This window comes from Lytechinus pictus, chromosome 3, assembly GCF_037042905.1.
Source record: "Lytechinus pictus isolate F3 Inbred chromosome 3, Lp3.0, whole genome shotgun sequence".
NCBI lineage: Eukaryota > Metazoa > Echinodermata > Echinoidea > Temnopleuroida > Toxopneustidae > Lytechinus > Lytechinus pictus.
Window position 1 is genome coordinate 32,290,017 of NC_087247.1, and position 26,149 is coordinate 32,316,165.

The 26,149-nt window shown below is 35.6% G+C and overlaps 1 long non-coding RNA gene across 1 annotated transcript; it reads right to left on the reverse strand.

The window, feature by feature from the left end:
• Positions 1-203: 203 nt before the first annotated feature.
• On the reverse strand, positions 204-18,354 carry LOC135153747 (uncharacterized). The gene is made up of 3 exons (XR_010293249.1): positions 18,204-18,354; positions 9,144-9,233; positions 204-1,715 (listed from the first exon to the last, which is right to left on the reverse strand). It is a non-coding gene; the product is annotated as an uncharacterized LOC135153747 (long non-coding RNA).
• Between the last annotated feature and the right edge of the window lie 7,795 nt (positions 18,355-26,149).

The window sequence follows — 26,149 nt, forward strand, 5'->3', positions numbered from 1 at the left end:
TAATAGCAGACGGATTTGGTAAGCATAGAGCATTAAGTTTTAGGGTATGCGACGCCATAATAAGTGACACTTATCCGACGCACGGAGCCATTTTGAACAAGTTTAGGAAGCTCTGAAATTCGTCCAATACAAAAACTTGACTGTCGACTGGACTGATTGAAATATGAACATGAGATGATTTGGCGTATTAATTTTTTTTGTTTGAAACTGAAGTGTGTAACCCTTAGTCGAAATGAGGATGAAATATGTGCCAAAAGACATTTCTTTCCCACAATAACGGAGATAATGTATGAAACTGTACCTAAAAAGTACATAGAAATAGGGAATGAGTATACTTGTCAAGTTCAAATTACACACACAATCAGAGTACACTGACAAAACTTGAAATAGTAATAAATGTGTATAGGCAACAATTGAAAAGAAAAAATAAGAATCCTCCAGTCATTGTTCCGTGGGTACAGATGATCTTCTAAAATAGATTTCCCCAAAATGAGATTTTAAACGCCTCCTTTCTAACTAAACTGTATAGAAGCGTGTCAAGAATGCTTCTGTTTACGAATGATATAATTGGTATTTGATATTATTTAGCAGCGTTCACACATAGGTAATGACTGGTACTTGTATATCAATGTGAATAAAGCCACCTCTGCTGAAGGATGCTTGATATCATTACTGACTAGCATTCACACTTGAGTAATGACTGCAACATCAATGTGAACATACTCATCTCAGCTGATGGATCCTTTATATTATTATTGCACATCGTTCACACTTGAGTAAATATCAGTGTGAATGCATAGAGCATTAAGTTTTAGGGTATGCGACGCCATAATAAGTGACACTTATCCGACGCACGGAGCCATTTTGAACAAGTTTAGGAAGCTCTGAAATTCGTCCAATACAAAAACTTGACTGTCGACTGGACTGATTGAAATATGAACATGAGATGATTTGGCGTATTAATTTTTTTTGTTTGAAACTGAAGTGTGTAACCCTTAGTCGAAATGAGGATGAAATATGTGCCAAAAGACATTTCTTTCCCACAATAACGGAGATAATGTATGAAACTGTACCTAAAAAGTACATAGAAATAGGGAATGAGTATACTTGTCAAGTTCAAATTACACACACAATCAGAGTACACTGACAAAACTTGAAATAGTAATAAATGTGTATAGGCAACAATTGAAAAGAAAAAATAAGAATCCTCCAGTCATTGTTCCGTGGGTACAGATGATCTTCTAAAATAGATTTCCCCAAAATGAGATTTTAAACGCCTCCTTTCTAACTAAACTGTATAGAAGCGTGTCAAGAATGCTTCTGTTTACGAATGATATAATTGGTATTTGATATTATTTAGCAGCGTTCACACATAGGTAATGACTGGTACTTGTATATCAATGTGAATAAAGCCACCTCTGCTGAAGGATGCTTGATATCATTACTGACTAGCATTCACACTTGAGTAATGACTGCAACATCAATGTGAACATACTCATCTCAGCTGATGGATCCTTTATATTATTATTGCACATCGTTCACACTTGAGTAAATATCAGTGTGAATAAACTCACCTCAGCTGATGGATCTTTGATGATCATTACTGAGCAGCGTTCACACTTGAGTAATGACTGGGCCCTCTGCATCGTTTTCTGAACAACGTTGTCTAAGCTTGTCTGCTCTTCAAACAGGTCATGGGCAACCTCCAAGAGTTTCTAGGGTAAAGAAGTAACATTTGGAAGAGAGGATGAATCTATTGGTCCTACCAATATGGATGAATAACACGATTCAATATGCAGCAAAAAAAGAGAGTAGAATTACCAATAGGGACATATTTTAGTCATATGCTCTTATTCTCATCATTTCATTTCATTCTTTTTCATTTCATTTAGCGTTGAGGGCGCTTCATAGACAAAAAACAAACAAACAAACACACACTCACTCCCACACCCATCTATCTTTCCCTACATCACAGTCACATCAACGAAAGACACTCCAGGGGCCCGTTGCAGAAAGAGTTGCGATCAAACGCAACTCAAAAAAATCTTGCGCAACTTGATTTTCAGCCAATGACTTGCGTTTTAACCCAAATCTTTCTGCAACAGGCCCCAGACCTACATACCATCGGTTGGTTACCGTTTGGAATCGTCTTAATAATCTTTTTCATTAATACTCAAAAACTTTTCTATACAAGTTAAGTGTTTCTTGTAATTAATTGTTGTCTTTTAAAAATTTACAATTTCTATTGCATTTTTAAATCTCTGTTATCTTCTTCATATTGTCGTTATGAGTATTTTGTTTCCTCATTTCGGTCACTTTAGTTTCCTTTTTGCCGTTTGTATATATTGTTCAAAGTTTACTTATATATTTTAATTGTTTTTGCTGTCCAAATTAATACCAGTCTTATTTTTGTTTGTTTAACAAGTGCACACCTAGTTACTAATATAGCATTTCCATTTATTTGAAAGCAGGATAAAAGAGCATTGTAGAATAACTGCCTTGCTCACAGGCATAGTTGCCGCGGCCGGGGATCGAACCCGGACTTTCGATGTATAGCCAAGCGCCTTAGACCACTCGGCCACGGCACGATTTTATACGACTTAGAAGTATATACGATTTTTCAACTATGTTCAATCAGTCAATCAATCGATCAGATAATTAATAAATCAATACCAACTCGATTTAATAGTAATATCTGGTGGGAACAAGAATATGGATGCGTCTCTGTATAGAATTCATTCATGTACAGATTTTCGAAATAATTCGCGTGTACCCAACAGTTACAAAAATATAAACGGAGATGCCAATTACACGAACATTCACAGTAGATCCCTATGCACCGCTTCGTATTGAAGAAGACTGTGTATATCCTTGATCAGGTCCCAGGGGGTTTTCAACGTTCTCACCTCCAAGTAGATGGAGAAAAATCCCGGGGAGTGTGAAATGTTGTAAACCCGAACCAAGAGCAGGAAATGTTACCGTACTCGAATTTCATCACGCATCCCAAGAGCTAAGCAGCTGAAGGGGTGCGATGGAGGGGGCAATGGCAGCTTTGAGATGTCGACGCATTAACTATAAGGAGCGAAGATTTCAAGATCTTATTCACCCATTGTGTGTAGGGTGGGTGTGTATGTGGATTTTCACCTTTGTTCTGGGTTTCGTAGCTCATTACAATCTCCATATCAAGATCTTGATAATTAAAATACTTTTAATGACTTTCGCTTTTGATTCATTCTAACGCTTAAAATAAATTATGTTCTTTTTTTAATATGAACCGCTATCCATGTCAAAAGGTTAATTCATCGAAATGCATTTAAATTTTGATATTTCATATTTGTTTTCGATTTCGTAGCCGATTACAATGTTCATTTAAAAAACCTTGCTATTAAAATGTATTTAGATAATTAACACTTTTGATTATGCTGGCGCTCAAAAATGCGTCCTTTTGATAATCCATGTAAAGCCACCACTACCTCTGTATCTGATTATTGAACGGTTGATTATATTTTCCTTTAATACTCATTACCGTCTTACGGTGAGTCTGTAATGCGTGTGTGTGTACTAAGATGACGGTTTTTATTGGAATTAGAACACGTCTTGTTAGTTGTTTATATTACAATCACTTTGTTATTATTGGTACTATCATAACCCCTGTCATGCCTGTGTTGCGACAGGCATGTGGCCCTCCAACTTTCTATAAAAAGCAGAGGGTTTTTAGAATAATCTCTAATACTTGTCTTCTTTAACTCCTTATCATTGTTAGGTTGTGCAAAATGAAAATCAAAGTGTTTTCCTCCTTTTTTGTTGTTGTTGCGGTCCCTGAGAGTGGCACCCATTTCCTATCGCCACTTACCTCCTACATTCTACATTTCCCACATGCATACCCGAACCCCCTCCCTTCCTCTTCCCTCAGATTCCGACCAGACTGTTTCCACAAATCGGTAAGATATTATCAAAGATCTGTCCTCGCTAGTTACAATGTTTCATTAATCGTCTTTTGTTTGTCACCCTACACCACTCAGTCTCCTTGTACACTGTCTAATAAACCCGTCTCCATTTTGGCGACAAATGCCTCACATTATTCTTCATTATGTACTATATTCCCAGTCACTTCTCATCCCTTAATGCCATATCGTTTAAAGCTCCTTTGAATACAATTGTGATGTCATGCATTATTGATACCATAGCACATTTAAACGCAGTTTTACCACTTTTACTTTTCCCTTATCCCCCACTCTTGTAAAATAAAATCAGGTAATAGAAATTCTCGTTTTCCATTTTCTGTTACCCCTATTAAGTGAAGAAAATTAATGGTGTTATTCACATAGATTCTTCGCTCAATGTCAATATATATAATGAACAATTTAAATAAACAGCATACATATAGTCATGACTTGGTAACAGAGATTTTGGTACGTGATTGTGATGCAAACTCTATGCAGCTATGGTATCTTGTACGAAAATAAAATGAAGTGGTGTAAATGTACGAAACTAATCAGTTCATATCTTATAGAGATGTAAAAGTGTCAATGAGTTTAAATCTTATAGAGATGAATGAATTCAATAAGTTTACATCTTACAGAAATGTATGAATTCAATGAGATTACATCTTACAGAGATGTATGAATTCAATGAGTCTACATCTTATAGAGATGTATGAATTCGATAAGTTTACATCTGACAGAAATGAACGAATTCAATGAGTTTACATCTTATAGAGATGTATGAATTCGATAAGTTTACATCTGACAGAAATGAATGAATTCAATGAGTTTACATCATATAGAGATGTATGAATTCAATGATTTAACATCTTATAGAGAAGTATGAATTCAATGAGTTAACATCTTATAGAGATGTATGAATTCAATGAGTTTACATCTTACAGAGATGTATGAATTCAGTGAGTCTACATCTTATAGAGATGTATGAATTCAGTGAGTCTAAATCTTAAAGAGATGTATGAATTCAATGAGGTTACATACTATAGAGATGTATGAATTCAATGACTTAACATCTTATAGAGATGTATGAAATCAATGAGTTTACATCTTATAGAGATGTATGAATTCAATGAGTTTACATCTTAAAGAGATGTTAGAATTCAATGAGTTTACATCTTATAGAGATGTTTGAATTTAATGAGTTTACATCTTATAGAGATGTTAAAGGAGAATGAAACACTTGGAGCAAGTTAGCTTTTGTGAAAGCAGAAAAGTCAAAGAATAAGATCAACAAAAGTTTGAGTAAAATAGGACTAGCAATAGAAGAGTTATGAGCATTTGAATGTCGAGATCACTAATGCTATGGAGATCCTCCCATTGGCAATGCGACCAAGATCTATGATGTCACAGATGAACAACTCTCCCCTTTTGGACACTGAAAATATACCCCAGAACATCTCTTTTTGCTCATTCCAATCATATGACAAACGATTCATCAATGATATAATGTTGTGAAACCTCTGTACTTGCCCTCTCATAAAGAGAACACCTCACCTTGTGATAGACTCTATAAAAGTGATAATATAAGTGAAATAAGTACTAAAGTAATGAGGGAGTTGTACGTGTGTGACATCACAGATCTTGGTCGCATTGCCAATGGGAGGAACTACATGGCATTAGTGATCTCAATATTCAAATGCTCATAACTTTCTTATTATTCATTCAATCTTCCTCAAACTTTCAACAATATGTTTCTTTGATTTTTCTCTTTGATATGGATTCAGCTGGTTTCAAGGGTTTCATTCTCCTTTAAAATTCAATGAGTTTATATCTTATAGAGATGCAAAAATTCAGTGAGATTACATCTTAGAGAAGTGAACGTAACTTATCATTATATTTCTCTCACGGCCGCCTATCTCTTCATATGAAAAATATAAGTGGCAAAAGACTTGTGTATCGCTACAGAATAACCTAATATATTTCACACTTTTACGTAAAAAGATGTTAACCAAATGCAATAAATAAACAAGGTGCATTGGATATTTTTATGAATTCGATAATGCTCATCACAATTTTGAAATATGGAAAATATGAAATAATCATGAAAATAAAGATGACTTCTTTTGTAAATAGTTGAAACAAATTTGACGTCGAATTGAGAATCTTCTACATTTATGCCAAATCCAGAATATACAAATGAAATAAGAATGCCATTTGAAGAATTATATCATCCTTGATTATCCTTAATACAGTTTGCCATATGCGGAAACCTCACATATCCATTACTTAAAATAAACGATTTACTCTCTATTTTGTTCGGCCAGACAGACTATTAGCATAAACTATATCGATTGACCCTAATCAATCGTGGCTTCTTGTCCGGGAAAGAGGTCGGCTAAAACACAAAATTGCCTGCGGGTGATTGGCTACCTGATATCACGTGACATGCTCTTCCGGTGCATTCTCACTTTCACCTTCCTGTTCTTATTTGTGGTATTCCATTGAAGCACCTGATGTCGCTTGGTGGGTTGTTATTAGTTAGTGATTTTATTCATTGTTTTTTTATCTACATATTTTATATAGGCCTACCCCTTAAAAATGATTTGTTGAATGAGCTGTGCTATGTATCATGATGATTGTGAAAATTGAAAATGCACCAAAGTAGAACTGAAGTGATACTTCATGTAACCACTTTGTAAACTTGACGTTACACTTAATTTGTACCTTTAAAACTACATGAAATATATTGTTCTGTATATTGTAAATTTATTCTGGCATTTCAAATCACATTTCTCAAAAGAACCACACTCCTGGGGCCCATCTTACAAAGAGTTGCGATTGATCCGATCAATCACAACTATGGACGGCCAGCAACGTCAACATCTAAAATGCATGAATGTTCAAATTGTTTTCTACATAAATTCATTGTTTTCTTGACAATTTGGTGTGTTCGCCTTTGTTTACAAAGGACATTTTGAAAATTTATGTAGAAAAAATTATGACACTGATGGATTTTCATAGAGTTACGATTGATCCAATCAATCGTAACTCTTTGTAAGACGGTGCCCTGATGAACATGATGCTGCTTTAAACATTTTTTTTTCATTTCATTATACCTCAGTATAAAAATCGATAACAGTAAGTGGGGACACGGAACTCGATTTTGTAAATGATACATTGTGACTTCAATGAAAAGTTGCAAGGAAATTTGACAGCTTAATAATTATAATATTACAGCTTGATAATTTAAATATTTGTATACACTGTGAAATATTTCATACACTCTAAAAATAATTTAGATATTTTCATACACTCTAAAAATAATTTAAATACTTTCATACACTCTAAAAATATTGGATAAAAATGCTCCGTGGGGGTAATTATGTGTCCAACCAACATGGGGCATTTCTTTTGGGTATTTTTAATTTATATCCAGTGTGATGAAAAGTTTGCCCCATTCTAAAGTAATTGCTGTTTACTTTTTAACCTTACTGGACAATGTGCTTCTCGCATTGGGTAAAATACTGCCCCAAATTGGTTGGACAGATAATTACCCTCGTGCTGATTAAAATTTTACCCAATATTTTTTTTACAGTGTAGGCCTAATATCAGGTAAAAAAAACATCTTTGGTGAGAATTATTTCATATACGAAACCTATGTGAAAACTACATTTCAATTCACTGTAAAAAAAATTAGTTGAAATTACTCAATGAAATTGTTTCAACAGATTGCCTTAATTTTTTAAAGTATTATGAGTTTGGCAGTTTTAAGTAAACTTTGCTTATTTTCTTTGCATCCATTTCACTCAAGAAAATTAAGTTACAATAACTTAATTCAATTTAGTAAAACAATCACTAAAATGTTTGAAAAAATCAAATGGGGGAGTGGACTTTCGTTATTCGAAAGTCCGCTCCCCCATCGTCCCACTTTTACTTTAGTGGCATCATTTTCATCTTAGACATCTTTTATCCAAGTATTAGACTTTGTGCATTTTCACTTACCTGTTACATATATAGGTACTTACATTGATATTTATACGCGATCGTTTCATTCTTACAGATAAAACAGTGAGAACAATATAATCATTTTCCGAAAACCTAAAAAGACATCTGAAATTTTCTGCTAAATTACTATTTAATGTTGCTCTTTCTTTGATTCAAGAAAAGAATAAAAAAAGTTAGCACACCCTTATCCGAAAAAAATTCAAACACAAATAGATATGACAGTTATTTAAAAAAAAAAACATTTACTTGCTCTAACATGTCTAATGAATATTCATGCATTAGGCGTTAATTGAAAAATATAAATACATTCAACAAGAATTTATAAGTAATAATCATCTTAGCCTAATTGAGTTAGATTTACTCAATCAAAGCAAGCCAGCAGTACGTGAATTTTCTTTAATGTATATTGAACCCAAATAAATCAAGTAAATTAAAAGATAAGTTAAAACTACCTAAAAAAAAATAATAATTACAAATTATAAATTCTACTTATATTCATTAAGTATTAACTACTGATTCATATTTTTTTTTTACAGTGTTGTACGTTCTCATACACGCAAATAGCCATTTCAAACACGCCACGATATCTGCCTTAATCAATATGGATCTCGACAGTGATATGTTTTAATAAAATTGAATCTCATTTGAGTGCTTTTTAAAATAAAAACAGCTCATTTTCAGATAAATATTATCTCACCAGGCACCTGTCTCATACAGACTCACAACTATGGTAACTTTTAGACATTATGGTAACTACCATGGTATTAGGGCTAAGCAGCCAATCACAATCAAGTTTTAACTGTTAGTCACCATAATGGCAAAGTTACCAAACAGTTGTAAGTCCTTATGAAACGGGCACCAAGAAATTTATTCTGCTCTGTTCTCTAACTTGGATTGACTATATGCATACATGAGCCAACAGAAATGAATACATCCCTATATGATATGTAGATGCATGAATTTGTATGCATTTTCCACATGATCATAAACAAGGAATCCTGCAATGTGTTCTTTATTTTCCAATAATTGTTGAGGTTTTTTTTTTAAAACCGGTACTTTGGTGAAGAGCTGTACTGTAATGCTGATGTTTGCACAAGGGATGTACTCACTTATGTCGGTTACTGTGTATTGATCGACAATTTTAATCATACATGTATATGAATAATTCATTTTAATGTTTGCATATTCACTTACCCTATTTCTGTCATACTCCTTCATGTATGTATCAAAGAGCATCGCATTGCTGATCCCGATTCCACAGAACGTCAGATATGTCTCTAAGAGCTGAACAGGTATGAATAAAAAAAAAAGGGAAAATTGTTTACATGGGAGACAAGAAGATGATTTTAGTTCTAGTGTGGAAGGAGAGGAGGGGGGGGGGGTGGAGTGAGATATAGCGGATTGAGGAAGACGATAGAAACGAGAGATGCATTAGCCAAAATGTGGTTACTATTGAAATAACCTATCAACTTCATTTATGCGATTCAATTTAATGCATTCTTACTGTCAATTTCAGTTTGATTGCATGTGCTTAGTTTTATGGGTCATTTACGTTTATTATATTGATTTGGCTAGATTTATTTGACAACTAGGTTCCCGAAGATGATCTAGATTAAAATAGAATACACGGCGTTTATTTTTATTTTTTGCTCTATTTAAGGTTACATGGTCATATCACCACATTGTACCCTCCTACGTACACATACATCCCACCCCAAACCAAGATGATTCCATTCCAGTTTGTCCTGTAAAGCGTTTTGCTTGCCTTTGCCAACTCCTCTGATGGCGTCTCAGCCAGTGAAACCGAGAATCAATCATTTGCTTATTTATCGGGAGAAATGACGCGGTGAATTTCCCCAGAGATCCATAGTCGTGGATGCCTGATCACCAGACGCTCAAAACCAAGATATATATCCAAGTTTTCAAAATATAATGTAAACAGAGGACACCCTATACATCAACATATAGAGTTATTGAAAAATGATGTGGTGGCTAGGGCATTAGGTCTAGCACGCACAGGAAAGGTGATTATCGTTAGGCATAATTATTCCAGGCACTTAAAGAGGCCGATTTATGAGTCAGCATGCAGCTGAAATGGGTGAGATTGTAAGGCATAACAACGTTAAGAAACTCTTACTTAGCGTTTGATAGAAGGAACAATGTTGAAGAATAGGACTACAAATATCAAATTTCATCAAACGCCTGTCGCCAATATTCATTTTACTACCAACAAATAGTCTATTGTAATTTGCTTCGTAGATATTCTTTCGCGACATCAGTTTTCGCCCCGCAAAAGTTGTGTGTGTGTGTGTGGGGGGGGTCAACGCACAGATTTCCCCCACTATAGAATGTAGTAGAATGCTTTCTAGAATGCTAGTTCGGTTTCAACAATAATCACAACATCTTTGCTGTATTTAATAATGTTGAGTTGTAGGTAATAATGTTTCTTTTATTTAAAAATAATAATAATAAAGAGCTCATGTGTGCTTTATTCCTCGATCATATGGCTCCCCTTACAAAAGTGCGACCTTCAGACTGTTTGCTAATACTTGCTTTACCCTAACTCTCACATAAATATAGAATAGAAACGTGTTTGCGCATTATTGTCTGTCTATATCTATTCACATCCAGGCAATCAATCTCAAAAACGTGTTTTCGGCGCCATTAAGGTGCAAAGATATCTCCTAAAAGATAAATATGTCTGTGAATCGTTGCAGCTAATTCAGTTTTTTTCTTTCTTTCTCGTCGGATGGAGCAGACATGTATACTGTCAAAAGGGGGAGTTTACTTTCATCCCCATATTGGGACGGGACGAGCGTAAGTTGGAATCATATTTTATTTACACGTGGCTAAATTCGGAGGAAGGGAGTACGACGCGATAATAAAATGCAGCTGACTTGATTTCCGATATTGATCGTTCACGGGGTGATCGATAGGACAAGTGGTTCACATTTTCACAGCTAAGTGCTAAACAGAGATTGTGCATAGGTACAATGCCATAGCAAAGGTGTTCTTTTCAAAGAAAGACATGCTATTAATGATTCTGAAACAAATAGCCTGACTGTGAATTTATTCAAAAGCTAAAGGTAAACCTCAACTAGTATATTTGATACAGTTTATTCCTCCAGTTTTGTCGAAAATTGGAATTATAATTTTTTTTTTTAAGAATAAAAAAATGAATATCAATGACAGTATAATTAGTACATTAATGAAAAAATAATAATAATGATATTGATAATGGTGATAATGATAAATTGATAGAAATTCAAATAATAACAATTTTATATTCAATAGCATCTATCACAGTCACAATACTCCACTCCGTTTCATTGATAGATAAAAATAGGCAGCTAACTTGCTAAACCATTTACTATTGTAATTGTACAAGTAAATAACATAATGTCCAATATTGGAACGGGAGCAAAAAGGAAATTAGAATAAAGAAAAAATGTATATTTGTTGTTTATAGGCCCTATTGTACATAATAAGAATCATATTGTGCATGGTTGGTCAAACTTTTATCACGTGATAAAGCGTAATTATTACATAATTCAAGCTTTTTTCGCTGATTAGTTCGGGCTATAAATCGAATTATATTGCGTTATCTATAAAATAAAAATGAAAATTGCCATCTGATTTTTTTTTTTTGGGGGGGGTGTCCATTTTTCTATTCAAATTCAGTGACCGGCATCGACTGGAGTGCATCTTTCCAAGAGGGAAAGCCTTGGCTTTCTACCTAAGTGTATTTGTAGAATATAATAATTACTATTTTCTTCCTTTTATAGGGGGAAGTTTCAGATGTGGAATATAAAGCAAATAATCACCTCTTCATTTCAGTTACAGATACAAACAATCCCTTCCTCGACGATATGAATGTATACACATTCCTTGTTTCCTTGTTTCAGAAAGATAGATACATCCAGACCGCCCCGGAAACAATGGTTTGTCCATTGCCCTGAAAAACCCTGGAAATGTAATAAATAATTGAATTGTTTTAATCTCAAAACATAATGTTTTAAGTTTAAGTGTTTCGAAATTATTTAAAACGTTTTTGCTTATTGCAAATGAAATCCAGTACCAACTACATTAAAAAAATATATACTACATAATAAATCAGATTTTGAAAGAACAATTCTGAGGATGTCATCGCTAAAAAGACGGAAAGAAAATCGCACCCCTGGTGGAGTCCAGCCCTTATCCCATTAGCGCTGGTGTAGATGATAAAGTCTGTCGAAGTAATTTCTCGAGATATTCGTTATCAAGGGGACATTATCCCTTGACAGGTCCCGTGTGTAACATAACGAGGACTTTAAATGTCAAATCCAACCCAAATGACGTCACTATGACGTGTCGCCTAGCAACAGATGTAGAGTGTACAGAGTCCAGTAAAACTTATGCTTTGGTTTATATTGTTAAAAAACGCCAGGGATAATTATCAAGTGTGACTATTTTTCACGGAGGGGACATGAACTTGCACTTGAAATGGACTATAAAGCAAGAGTTGCAAATTGAATGTCAGGTCATTGGATAGCCGCGCATTAAGTGAAGTCTTTCGGGGATATACTTGTTTTTCACTTCATCTTCTTTTATTCACTTACCCGTTGCGAAATTGCAAGATATTGATAAAATGAATGCTTATCATCAGTTCACTACACATGCAACAACATCAGCCTTTGTAAAAAGAGAAATCAATGAGAATGTCAAAACGATTTTGACATGATTAATTTAGGACTGCAAGCTAATTTTCTGCCAACAAATTCCAACCAGGCTTCAAAAAGGGAGTAGTTCTTAAAATAGAGGTATATTCCACTTAATTAAAAACTTAATTTTATAAGAGGATTGACACGAATCCCCCTAGCTGTGAGCATGCAGCTTAAAATAGTATTCGGCGTATGAAAATGCATAATCCATTAATATAACTATTATGGAGTGATTATTACACATTCATACACACCCACACACAACGTATATTCTGAATTACGATAGGTGATAGCCTACTGTATAGCCTATGACAGAAATTGTCTTTTTCTAATTTTTCTTTCGTAAACCTTCAATCATTTTGTTAATATCTTTTTCTAAATTTTACATTTAAGTCTTTGAATAATTCATAAATGCATCTCAGCTCGTAGCACCGAGCTTGCACGTAAAAACGAACAATATACATGTATCCTAAGAAGTGAGATACGATACAATGTCAAATCGTTGACACGAATAACGGAAACACTATAGTACCGGTATCAATATTTGGTTTGAACTCGAAGATCTGTCTCAATGTCTGGAGAAAAGAAACATTTATGTTCTGTACGGGTGTATTTTTTTCTTCAGCTCCAGTTTATACATGTTCTCAGTTATAAAAAGATGACTGAATATAGCTTTCATAGGAATAAAGTCATCGTCGTGTCGGCCATCAAGAAAAGTAGCGGCGGCAGTATTAAGTAGTAGCAACAGCAGCACTATTATAGTAGCTTATTCGTCGAATAAATACTTGTAGATAGTGTTGACTGGATATTTGCTCTTTTCTTGTTCTTAATAATTTATGCAGATATAATATTATCCATACGATGAAAGATAGGAGACGTAGATAAAGGATTTAGGAAGAGGAAAGTCGATATTGTAATGACAAACTGATCCGTCCTATGTCTGGCTGGCGCTAAACGATCCCGTGGTTGATGTCCGTCTTCCTGTCCCGATGACATCGAGTGAGTCTCATACGATAGATTACCCGCCATTTCGGTTAGAATGTTGGTGTATGTGCCGCGGGAAAGAGTTCAAGAGAACTTCATATTCCATATGTCTTCCTGCATTCTCTCTCTTTCCCTCTTTCTCTCTCATTCTTTCTCTCATTCTCCAAACCGCTTTCCGTCCCAGAGCGCCTCTTTTTCTTTGTTTTATCTTCTTTCTTCCTCTTGACCTCAATTTTCCCCTATCTCATTCTGTGCAGGTCTATCTGTCTTTCGTTTAGTGGACCATCTTATTTTCGTCATATTTTCATATTTCAAGTGCAGTTACACTAAGGAAAATCGACCCAGACTGACCGATGGTAATCTATTCTAAACAACGTAAAAGCTTTGGCCGGCCTGGGTCCAGCTTCTCTGGTATGACTGTAGCATCGCAGGATACATCACATCTGAAGGAATTAATTCCTTAAGAGCAAAGGGGTTACATTCCTTAAAAAAAATATTTTCAAACTCATCGATCTACCCCTCCCCCCCCCCCCCCCATTCAATAACTAAACATGGGATTGTACTGGATTATGTGAGCAACTTATATACTAGTACTTCCAATTGAGCTATAACCTCGCGACATTTTGTTTGTTTGTCCTGTTTTTCATTTTTTCCCCAACATGTCGAATATCTTGCATTGATTGAGGATTGGAGGGGAAGACATAATTTGATTAAGACAGCGCATTTATAACGAACATATTTGGTCAGGCTCTGGTTGAAATGAATAATTGAATGCTATACGGGGAGCATTTCAAGAAGCAATATGGTCAGTGACTTTCACCTACAACTGTTAAAAGCTACCGAATTTCTTGCATCTAATTGGCTCAGAACAAATTAGTCAGTAAAATTGCTTTTTTGCTTCATGAAATAGTCCCGAGATGAGATGTATGCATGACGGCATTTGGCTTGAAAGTTTCATTTTGAGCGTTAGTTCTATTTATCAGGATTCATTATTCGAGATATCAAATTATTGAAGACATTGCAATAGATAAGGGCAATGCACCTTTTCTCTCCTCTACCCCCACTCAGATATTAAATAAATGTTAAATCGTTGAAAAGGAACTTGAACAGATTGTACAAAAGGTATTTAAATATTAACTAAAAAGTAAATTTACGATTAAACACTATTCGAGTTGAAAATTATGTGAAAAACAATCAAACGGCTTGACCTTATCAATGATATTTTCAGCCGAAAATTGAATGCATTCATTTATTGACACTCCCTCCCCATATTTTCATGAAACGAAAAAAAATGTGAAATTGCTCATCATCAAATCCGCCAATGCGACAAAAAAAATACGTAAGGAATGCAATTTTACTAATCAAGTTATGAATCACAATTACAATCAAGGCTGTAATCGAATATAGCATCTGAAGCAATTTAAGCCGTTCCTGAAAAAGAAGGGGATGTAGCCGAAACTCTACATGAACATTTCCGGCGCCATTTTCCCGACGGAAGCTAAGGGTCCTTCGGTTGTCAAGCATACTGGCTTCGATGTCACTCGGCGGGAATTATAGTGGGTCGGTTGCACAGAGAACTGCTTTTAAACGTAACTCCAACCTTTGAGCGTAACTTTATTCTCAGCCAATGCGGAAGTGCGTATTTAGGATTTTGTGAATGGTTTTTTTTTTAGTTGCATTTAATAATAACTTATACTGCAACGGGTCCAGTGGCCCACTGCATAGAGTTTTATTAAAACGTAATTAAAATGGAACAAGCGCAAGTCAAGAATACACCCTTTTGATTGGTTAAAAAATTTTCTGCCACGGGTCCAGGCATTATAAAAAAATTGCAGATTCATACATGAGATGATAGCGTGGATTAAAGATGGGCTACATATACAGCTGCTTGTGTAATCATTGAGGGAAAGAAGTTTGACCAAAGACGATAATAAAACCGATACGTTTGTCTGCTTATAGCTTGAATGAAATCAGATTCTTGATTATGAGCTAAGGCTATGGAGAGAGAGACTATACTACAAAGATGGAAAGATAAAGACATATTTTTATATCGGACAAAAGGGCAATGAGTAACTCAGAATGCATTAATTTGTCAGCTAATCTTGAGATTCAATAATCAAATGTATCCAGATCTTAGTCAAAGCCCTTGTCTTGTGTGTGTGTTTGTGTGTGTGGTTTTTTTTTTTGGGGGGGGGGGCCATACTTTATAGCTCTTGAACAACGTCAATTTAATAAAAAGAAACTATATGAAAAAAAAAAAAAGAAACTCAGCCTTTCTATTTTTGTGTGATTAAATCGTATAATGGATTTGTTGTTAACTTACGGTAAAGCATGCATATAAATAAATAAATTGTAATCAGTTAATCATGTGTCTTCATAGACAACCATTGCTTAATGCGTAACCCCTGGTTTCTTTTTAATAAATCAATACATTTGAATCGTGATTTTACCTACAGAAATAACCTAATATATCTACCCCCTTATTGTCTTTTTGGAAGGTGTATCCTCATGCACATCCTTACTGTACATTTCACTTTCTAACTACCTTCCACGTAGTTGAATATCAATCACATAGCTTTATGAATACAGGTGAATATATAGATTCGATGTTGTAATAATGGCACAATTACCAATCTTCTGAGAAATGTCATGTTCATATTGACGCGCTCTCGAGGGGAAATGATGAGAGATCGTGAAGAGTGCTTAAATACTCATGAATCATAAAAGCATAACGCTTTTTGTCTGTATATATGGAAATATTAATATTGCATGACGGAAAGTTAAGATTATATATTTTTTTTTATTCCAGTCAGCAAAACGAATGACGCACGCATTTTTCGCAGAAATATTAAATACCATGTTATTAGAAGAGAAGAAAAAAAGGCATGTTAACAAAGATGAATAAAAGTAAAGGCTACAATTTCAGTCACTCGATTCACAGTAATAAATTTTCAGATAAAAATTTCTTCATGTATTGCTCGCGTAGTCAGAGTTAAAATTATTTTTTTTAATATCCAAATCTTAGAGATGTATAAAAAGTTTTTCCCCAGCAAATTTAAAATGGCGAATCCAAGGAAGGAGGTGACGATTTTACTTTTGTATAAAAAAAACGCTTCTATATCACAAATTGCTTCAGGAAACTTCGTAGCCCGTTTTCACTATCCCCTGGCAATAAAACAAAGTACTACAGTGTTTCTCTAAAATGCAGATGTATTTCAATCTTTACAGTTTTACATTCTAGGCTTTAGGAATTATAGAATCATAAAAAATACTAACTCTCCTAAGCAGGTTTAGATCCATGAAAAAAAGTTTTCCCCCAAAAGAGTACCATTTTCATCCTCACTTCTAAAATGAGGCAATTACCTCCTGCGCCCCCCACCCCCCCTCCTGGAATAAACGCCAGCCTTGCTTTTCGTTTACTATTTTTAAACCTCAACGGAGGCACTGTACGCTTGATCATGTTCTCTTGTCAAAATGCGGCAGAAAACCATGACATGAATTCATTACATATGCTTCATGCAAACTATCTTAATTTGCGGAGCAATAATAAATAATCCTCCCGGAAATTTTAAATCTCCATGTCTCATTCTAACTGCATAATATCTAATTAGCCGAGGCATTCTTAGCCGGATTCTTGGTTTATTAAACCCGACCTAGATGTCTTCGTCAATGAATTCGGAATTTTGAACGTATTGAACAGTCTCGTTTTCGTGCTTTTTCTCCTTTTTAATGGAGAAGTGTACTGTACTCTTTTGACGTGAGTCTTACACTCGAATATTGAATTAATGATTCATGTTTAATAGTCCTTCAAAACAAAAATCAATTTCAATTATTTCTAAGAAAAATACCAGATAAAAAAGTCAGACGACTGAAAAATACTTGGAAGCATTGTACTGTATGGATTACAAAGGTATTTAGAAGGTTTATTTAAAATACAATTGGAAATAAAAACGAAAATACATACTTTTACAAATAATTTTATAATAAGGCTATTGACTTTATATTCTGTCTATATCCTGTTTATCCAAACAAAGTAGGATAAAAAGTGGAAACAGAAAATAAGTATCTAAGATAAAGGAGAAGTGGAAATAAAAGAGAGTGAAATAATAAAAAAAAATGATAGAAAATGTGACAAAGGGAAAGAGATTTAGAAACGCCACTTTAGAATAAGTTCGACGACAGTAACATCGCTGAAACTGACTCCAGACAGATCAAAGCTAATGCGTTATATCGAAGGCATATGATCAGATGGTGTGGAGTCGGAGTCGTTGGTATGACTGCAGACAAGGATGCGGGTATATATAATAAAAAGCAATTTACTCCCAAGGTCTACCTACCGTAACTTCCCTCCCTGTCCATCTTTTATTTCAAACAGTGAGCAGAATATTAAGACATGACCATTCGTTATTTTTATCTTACGCACGACACATCGGGGAATAGTTCATTTAAATGCATTCCTAGTACAAACTCGTCTCAGTCTTAGGGGATATAGTGAAAGTTAACAACCAACCTTCCTCTTGTTAATAAAAGAAGGCCTTTTGAAACTAGGAAAAAAGTCCGATATCCTTACCTTTTCGTCATCTGGAGAAAACGTTGCTCCTGTAACTTTATTGATCACCAATGCTACACCAATGACGTCATCCTCACTGTTCCTAATAGGCAGACATAGCAGCGATTCCGCCCTGGACCCAAGATTTGGTTGTACGTCATTCAAACATGGCGGTTCCTGGAAAGCAATGAAAGTATGTATATATTATACTTCATCGCCCAAGAGACGAAATTTGCGGTTATTGTGTCATATTCATTATAATCCGGCCGAAGTACTCTTTAAATGTAAAATAATTAATGTAATCCCCATTCGGGGTGAAAGGAACCCATTAATTTGGAGTGAAAGGTAAATCCTTACAGAGTGCATTATAGCTTCTTCTGGAATGAACTGTGCATCATTTAGACATTTTCACTTTTAAAAAGAGGCAAAATCCATTCTCAAGAGATTGAAATCTCACTCACAATTAGGGACCACATTAATGCGTATGTTTTTAGAGAGTACGATATAAACTTAAAGCCTTTAATTTAACGAATATGACATTCAATTTTAAACGTATCAAACCAACCGTTCACTCACCTTTTATATCCCTTTCAAGACAACGTACTACCCTAAAACGTCTATATAAACATTTCCAATGATAACGCACAAAAGTGCAATAAAAAAAGTCTTTGACACGATAGGGCCTACTGATCTTTCATTCATAGAGAAGTTGTAAGTTGCAAGTTCTTATTTTTATTGTTTTCCCTTCATATTCTCATTCTCATGTGTCTCCGATCATTTTATTATACCACTGTCTTATTTTATTGTATTGTACTGTTGTATTTATCCTTAATGCTTTATTTGCGTTTTATGAGATACAAACATAAACCAAACTGAACTGAACTAAAGGTCGATTGCTAAGATCTTGATCTTAATTCGTCTGTTAATCTGTGCTGGAAGAGGATAGGCCTATTTATTGTTTAAGCAGTGGAGAATTTATGTAGAAAATTCAAATTTTGGGGGATTATGATTGAATTCAGTTGGCGATCGTCGCCACAAGATTTGCATCTTTAATCCATAATCATACCCACAATCTTCGTCCTCTCCGCTCATTACAATACATAAAATAGATATAAAATTACATACAGTACATGGGTGGCGCTAGGTATTTTGATAACTCAAAGATGACGTAAATTCTTTTTAAAAAAATGATGGACATTATATTACATATTTCTACCACTCCGCTGTCTTCTCAACACTCATCTTAATATTTTCTTTATTTTGTTTCCCGCTCTTTTACATCGAAAAAAGTCAAATATAGGCCTATTCATTACCTGAAAACTCATAGGGCCAATCGCTCTCCTGCCCCCCCCCTCCCCCTGTATCGCCACCCTTCATTTTGCAACATACAGGAAAATGTTGAACTGATCACATCCAAAGCAAAAATTAATCCTGGGGGCATGGTACTCTGTGGAAAGCACGACCGCCCCTCAACCACTCGCATAGGCGGATCCAGCTTTTGGCGAAAGGGGGGGGGGGGGCGCACTACCGAGCGGCGCACATATTTTTGCACTTCACCGGCGCCATAAAAGAAAATGTTAAAAAAGGGGTAAAGTCTGACCCTGTCAAATGCTCTTTTCAAAATGTAGGATTTCCAGTCATGCCATTTTGCATGACCACACGCAGATAATATTTCCGGGGGGGGGGGGGGCAAGACTCGAAAATTTTGTGCACATCTCACATTTGCACATTTTTCATAGTTTTCATGAAATGTTAAGGAAAACAAATTGTTTTTCACAACAGCAGATCGCGAATGTGCCCCCCCTTCCCCCTTGCTGCGTAAGACCATTCCCTGAAGTCCACTTCATATCTTATTATAACAGAAAATATACATCAATTTAAACATATAATCTTTCTAAAACATATATATAGAGAGAGATTGAAAAACTTATTAAAGAAAGAAACAAGCAAAAAGTAACACAAAATTATGCATGTTATGTGCGATTTCAAAATATCGTGTATTAACCCTTTTATTGCGATGAGGCCAATACTTTTGTATATTAATAGAGATACAAGTTTTTTTACTATATGTATATATATATATACACAGGGGCGTCGATCCTTTTTTAAGATTTGGGGGGCAAAGTCATGAATCAACTTTCCAAATGCGCTCGATATCACACAAAACAAACAAACTCACACAAACACACACACACATATGCATATATATATATATATATATATATATACATTTATATGACTCATGAGATAGAAACACATATCTCACCAACAAATTAATGCGAGCGCGAAGCGCGAGCTGAAATTTTTTAGTATACTGACCTGAAAACAGGAAAAAGGTGCCTGTTTAGGACTGTTTGTAGTAACTCGTGAGGAGGATACATATCTCACTACACAGATAATGCGAGTGCCGAGGGCGAGCTGAAATTTCTTTATATTCTGACCAGAAAGCTTGATATTCTATGCATTTTTGGTACCAATGATTAAGATGGGTATCTAAAAAAACAATAGATGCGAGAGCGAAGCGCGAGTTTAAAATTTTGATATTTCGATCTGAAAAAAAATGACAGTTTAATGGACGTTTGTAATAAAGAACAAGATTATATCCAGCAAAAGATTATTGCAATTCGAGTTCTTTTGACGTTTAGTCCTGAAAAAGGGACATTCTGTTCACCTATTTAATCATGAAAAGTATGGGGTTTTGCTACAGAAATGATGCGAGCGCGAAGCGTGAGCTGAGAATTTTTATATTTCAATCTGAGAAGCGGATAATTTAAGCACGATTTTAAATAAAGAACGAGTTGTGTAGCTCAATCTCAATATACGACTGGTTGCGTAATTATACACTCCCGGTACTAGCAACGGGTTTTAGCAAAGTTTTGGGCTAAAATATCGAATCATCTTCATAAAACACTATATAGAAGCTGTCTTAAACTAAAGGCCATAGAGGTTCCACAATGTGGAATGTGTAAAGAAGAAAAGTGACTGACCTTCTTTTTATTAAAGCATTGGAAAATAAGATCAAAATTAAAGGATTTGCTCTACGCTTTTGTATGATTCTGGGATTTTTTAAATAAATTAAAGATTTCATGACATCTGTCATTCTGTGGGCAACTGCCCCGCCCCAGTCCACTCTGTAAGGGCATGCGATAAGCTTTGTTATGACCATTCAACAATAAAATGTATAACCAGCTAGGTGCCGCTGATCATTCTTGACCGGCGCCGATCTAGATTTGGTTGGCAATAGGCCCTTCTTCATTATTCTACCGGCGCCTATTTATTGGAACCAGGGGACGCTGATTATTCTTGACCGGCGCTGATTTAGAACAAGTAGTGCTGATCATTTTTACCGACGTCACGTAAGATTCAGGCAGCGGCAATTCATAATTGACTGGCGCCGATTTAGAACCAGGAGGCGCCGATTATTCTTGACTGGCGCCGATTTTTAACCAGATGGAGCTGATTATTCTTGATCGGCGCCGGTTAAGACTCAGGCAGCGCCGATTTATAACCAATTGGCGCTGATTATTCTTGACCAGCCCCGATTTAGATATAGGTGGCGCTGATTATCCTTGATCGGCGCCGGTTACGAACTCAGGCAGCGCCGATTTTTCTTAACCGGCGCCGAGTTATAACCAGATGGCGCCGTTTATTCTTGCCCGGCACCGATTTAGATTTAGGTGGAGCTGATTATTCTTGATCGGCGCCGGTTAAGACTCTGGCAGCGTCGATTTATAACCAGATGGCGCTGATTATTCTTGTCCGCGGCCCCGATTTAGATTTAGGTGGCGCTGATTATCCTTGATCGGCGCCGGTTAAGAACTCAGGCAGCGTCGACTTTTCTGTACCGGCGCCGATTTATAACCAGATGGCGCCGATTATTTTTATCTGGTGCCGATTTAGATTTAGGTGGCACAGATTATCCTTGATCGGCGCCGGTTAAGACTCTGGCAGCGTCGATTTATAACCAGATGGCGCTGATTATTCTTGTCCGCGGCCCCGATTTAGATTTAGGTGGCGCTGATTATCCTTGATCGGCGCCGGTTAAGAACTCAGGCAGCGTCGACTTTTCTGTACCGGCGCCGATTTAGATTAAGGTGGCGCTGATTATTCTTGATTGGCGCCAGTTATATGCAGGCAGTGCACTGCTGATTATTTTTAACCGGCGATCAGTTGTTGGGAAAAGGGTAGTTAAAAGAAAAGATAAGGAAGATGTTATTATTGTGCTTTGCTGGGGGATAGTCTTTCCTTACTGTTGCTAATATTATATCAGTGTATAATTTTTTTAAGCGGCGCCTTGTCTTTTCTTTTCTTTTCTTTTCTTTCCTTTATCTTTATTTTTTCAAGCAGCGCCTTTTCTTTCTTTTACTTTTCTTTATTTTTTTTTGAGCGGCGCCTTCGGCGCCGCTCAAATATTAGGGGGGGGGGCGCGCGCCCCCTGCGCCACCCCCCTGGATCCGCCACTGACTCGTATAGACCTGTAGACGGTGGAGGATATTGCATTTCGAAGAAGAAGTCTTCCGTCATGAGGACGAATTTCGTATTCGATGTCTCGCCCGGAATTGAAAACCAATGGAAAGACAAGTGGAGGTCCTGGAAAAGCTTAGTTGTACATTGCAACAGACATAGCTTACAGTAGCCAGCAACCTCCATAAAGATGAGTAGCATAAGAACCATGCATTGTAGCTGGAACACCACAGTATTTTGGACCTCGTTATTCTATTATTCCTTATCTAAGGTTGAAGGAGGGAAGTAAAAATAAATGGGGTGGGTGGGGATTTTTCACAAAAGGCTGTGCTGAGAAGTGTCCTTTATACCTCTCTCTTATGTGTCAGTGTAAGTTAGGGTGTGTGTGGGTGTGTGTTTGTGTGAGAGGGGATTCTGTCTGAAAAGGGTGCGTTAATTTGACTCCCGTCCTTAACCCACCCTTGGGAAAATCCCCTCCCCTCCTTGTCTCGAAAGGGTGCAGCCATGCAGTGCATCCTTATTCCACCCACGCTCCGCGAACGAGGACTGGATAAAAACCCTTTCTGAAGTAGTGTAATTCAAGAACTACGAAATGAAAAAAAAAACCACCAAGACATGTTCTTTCTTTCGACCCTAGCAAACAGGAAATAAAAAAGCGGCCTAAATAATATCTATCTTCCTCTTCAATGAGCCCATTACTTTTGAAATTTAAAAGATTAAAGCTATGACTGAGACTAAATTTCCTAAAAAAATATTTAAATTGAATCTCAAATAATATAGCTTTTTATTTTTTGCTCTTATACACTGTAAAAAAAGTAACATTTTAACCAGCACGAGGGTAATATGTGTCCAACCATTTTGGGCAGTATTTTACCCGATGCGGGAAGCACATTGTCCAGTAAGGTAAAAAAAAAAAAGCAGCAATTACTTTAGAATGGGCAAAAATGTCATCACACTGGATAAATAAAAATACCCGAAAGAAATGCCTGATGTTGGTTGGAGCCAACCGTTGGACACATTATTACCTTCATGGAGCATTTTTACCCAATATTATTTTAGAGTGTACCTTTATAATGAAATATCAACTCCTTATAGTTATCGTCATTATATCATGTTTGTGTTTCAATGGTATTCATTTTCAAATTCAATTTCCTTTATGTAAGTGCATGACTATTAAAACGCTAGCTTTAATCTGCGTGCATCAAATGGGACTGCCATGCTCTTTAATGAAATGAACAAACAAAAACCATGTAAATAAAGGAAAAAGTCGAGTGAAAATCAAAAGTCCTGCAGTAACAAAACGTCCACACCTAATCAAATGCTGATCTTATTTCTCTTATGAAAGATTCAAAGATAAAACATGAAGCGTAATAACATCATAATAAACACGATTTCACTTATCAGTTTCTATCCCAAGTGAGAAATTATAAAATGTTACGATTTTACCGCTGTTTATTTATTATTATGAAAATCTCGCACGAAATTATTAATATCTCCCTCCAGTATGTAATAATACATTATACTCTATCCATTTCATGGTTTCATACAGTTTAACTTTTATATATTTCCAGACTAGAGCCGGTTGAGATATGTTTATGTTGATGTCAAACATCTCACATTGCGATTGATTATTAGAACGAAACTGGTTTATACAAATGGACTAAATGAAATTGCCTGAATCGTTTTATATACTAGCTTCATTCGTTGTTTTATTTTCTTCTTGCTTTTTTTTTTTGGGGGGGGGATGACTAAAAGATATCTTGATCGGGCGGCAATTACTGTTATTCCCTGTTCGAACCTCAATAAAATTAAACGATGTTTGAATTATTTAGGAGACAGAGCTGAAGTTCAAGTTTTGACTAGATTATTCGTGAAGTTATAAGTGTGAATTCTACTAGCAGTCAGTACTATAAATTTGTTTTAGCGTGGCGGTGATGTAAATAATATTCACTGTAATAAAATAGAATAAATCCAGCTTTGTCTTTAAACAATTTTATTCGTCATTTAATAACTTATTGCTTGCATGAAACAGTTCATTTTCATTGAATTCTAAAGAACACCATAACTTCACTTTTACAGACACCATAAATTTTCCCCAGGAAGCACCCTGAAGCAGCGCAGCGCAGCCACGATATTCCGACGACGAAGTGGTTCGTTGATTTGAGGGCGGAAGTTCTCCCTCAAATTGTGATTTGTTGCAAGACTCGATCACTCTATGAGTAAGTAGTATGTAAAGTAGATATCCGCATTTGACAATGATGTAAATATGAACAAAATTTGATTAACCATGGCGAATATGGTTTTATATAGGATGAAAGTTTGACATCAAAAGTATCGTTTACATAGAATGAACGGAAAAGGCTTCGCTATGCGAACGTTTAAACGTTTAACGAGTGACGTCTGTTAATTTCAGAAACAAATAATGGGGATCACTTTATTGGTAGATATAGGTTTAAGATTTAAACAAGGTATTAAAGTTTTAGTACAAAACATGGTGGGGAGTAAGTTTTATAAAATTCGATATTAGGCACCATATTTGTTATGAAGGCAATTTTTTTAAAGAAGGTTACGAATATAGATTATAAACCTAGTTTTGCACCTCGTTCCACTGTCTTGCGGGTGTCGCGTCATGGAATCGACGTAAGATTCCGTTACGAACGCCACGATTGGCTTTCCGTAGCTGGTCGTGAAAAAATTAACCCGTCCAAAATTTTCTACGATCAGTACAATTGGCACGACCGATCTGATACGGTCACTACGATTTCTTTCCTTTTTTTTTGTATAACACTATATATTGAGGTACTTGTCTTTAAGATACAAAAGAACACACGGGACACAAAAGTTTATGATGTGAAATCAGGGGAGCATTTCATGAAAGGACATGTCAGATGTTTTATCCGACAAGTCCCATTTTATCCGACAGTTACCATAGTAACAGTGCTTCTCAGCCAATTAACATCAAGGAAAGATGTCAGATCTGACAACTTGTCGGACAAAAATGTTGATGAAACGCCCCCCAGATATGTTTATTGTGGCATGTAAACCGATTGAAATCATGACACCAAAAATGTGTTCATTCTTTACCATCTACATAACAATCTTACACAGGTTAGGGGCAATTGAATCTTTTTCCAACCGTTGATTCCTTGTAAATATTTGAATATTAAACAGTTTTCAAACCCCTTCTCTTGGGAATGTTTTTCTTATTTTTCTTTAGAAATTTCAATTTTGAGAACATGTTCTACACATTTTGTAAACGGCTATAAATCTATATACAGATGAACATCATTTCAGGCCACTCCGTATTTTGTGTGTTCTGTCTATAAAACTCAAATATTTCATGTAAAATGTTCAAAATCAATAAATCTATCCAAACAAAAATTGTTTGTTTCATATAATCATCAAAGCTGTTTTGGGAATATGCATTCATGACAATCTCGTAATTTATTTTCTGGTACAAAATCCTTTATTTGTGATTGAAGACCTTTTTTTTTTCTTTTTTT